The sequence below is a fragment of the Penaeus vannamei genome, chromosome 28, assembly GCF_042767895.1.
Source record: "Penaeus vannamei isolate JL-2024 chromosome 28, ASM4276789v1, whole genome shotgun sequence".
Classification (NCBI taxonomy): domain Eukaryota; kingdom Metazoa; phylum Arthropoda; class Malacostraca; order Decapoda; family Penaeidae; genus Penaeus; species Penaeus vannamei.
Genome location: NC_091576.1, coordinates 13177130 through 13178934, shown reverse-complemented (window position 1 = coordinate 13178934; position 1805 = coordinate 13177130).

Below are 1805 nucleotides of genomic sequence, written 5' to 3'. Positions count from 1 at the left end.
GCCCTCTCTTTCTGACTTCCTGGTGCAGCCTGGGCCTGCGGGAAACGTTGATTTCCAACATTCGCCTGTGCTGCGGTGACGTGATCACACCCCCCTTGTAGCAGGATTGGGGTGCAGAGCGTTTACCACACCAAAACTCCAAGTTCAGCCCACCCAGGGGGATCTCCTGTCCTGTGGTGCTGAAGGGTCGAGTGTAGGGAACAGAGCTTTTTGTGAGGCCCTTCTTCAGACCTCACCCAGAGAGGAGGTATAAAGATAACCCCCGAAAGGGGACAAATCTACTTCCAACTCTCTAATGACCACCACAAAATGAATCCAACCATGGCAGTCACCCTGGAGCCTTTCAAGGCTGCAGGGGGGCGAAAGAAAACCCAAAAGCAGGCCGAACGTGTCCGGCCTGCTGAACCGAGGAAGGACAAGACAGAAACACCAACCACAAAGTCTGTCCATGCCTACCAGACTGAGGGAAGCCTGAACTCCCCTCAGAACTCCCTCAGTCAAGAAGGGGCTCCAGCTGTACCAGCCAAAACAGCTGCCCCCACTTCCAAAGGCCTTAAACCCCTGCAAAGGGGAGGCGTGAAGCGACGAAGGGTGGAAACTGACTCTGATGAAGAGGCAGAACACATCCCAAGTCGACTAACGCGGTTTAAGGTACCAAAAAAAACTGAAGACTTCGACAATGCATACCAGTTGGTAAGGGCATTGGAGAAGGAAAGAAATGTGAGATTATCAATCCGAATCTCCAGAGATGAGGGCATGATCATTGCCCCCAAAGACAAAGCCACCATGAACTTCCTGCAGGAAATCAAGGTGCTTAAAGATGGGAGGAAGGTGTGTATCTCACCACTGACCTCCCAAGAGAAAAAATCCAAGATGGTGCTACTTGACTTTCCACTAGGGTTCGACGTGGAGGTGATCACGTCTCTCCCACAAGTGGTGGAGGCTTCCCGCATGACCAAAGGGAAGTCTCCAACCAGGCAAGTCCTTGTTATCCTCAAGGGAGCCCCAATCACCACCCTTGATCTGGGTAACTGGGGCTCATACAAGCTCAGGACATATGTGCCAGAGCCCTTGAGGTGTTTCACGTGCCAAAAAATCGGGCATCACCAGGCCAACTGCAAGGCCAAAGCCAAATGTGGTGTATGCAGCGAGGCACACGAAACGGAAGTGTGTATTAAGGCACACAGAGATGGTCAGAAAGACACAACAGCCAAGTGTCCAAACTGTGCCAAAAAACATCATGCCTGGAGCCTGGCTTGCTCTGTCAGGAAACAGGCAGTGATTAAAATGCAGGAGCTAGCCAAAAAGCGTCCTGACTTTGTTCCTGCGCCCCCAGGTACCTATTTCTGGGGCCAAAACAAAAAACAAAATAAAAAGGAGAAGACTCCCCGACCTCCTAAGAGGAAGGAGTCGCCCCCACAGAGAAAATTGGATACCTCTAACAGAGAGGAATTCCCCGAGCTTCCTAGTGGCAAAACCACAAAAAAAGAACCAAAGGGAAAAAGGTTCAAAGTCCACAGCAATGGTCCCCCCAGTAGATGATAATCTTTTCTTTGACGAGAAAGATATGACTCTCCTGTTGAGTGCTGTAGTTTCTGCAGTAGCAACAGCCTTGGGGAGGACCAGTGAGGAGGCGGAGAAAGCACTGCAGGTCGCCATGACGGCTATGACCCAAACTGTGGCGGCTCTGAAGGGAAGGAAGCTAGAAGCCTCCAAACCGATAACGAGCAGCGCCCCCCTCCCTAAATCCTCGGATGACAGGCTAGCTTCAAAAGAAACACCACAAAAAAAAAACAATTAGTCTG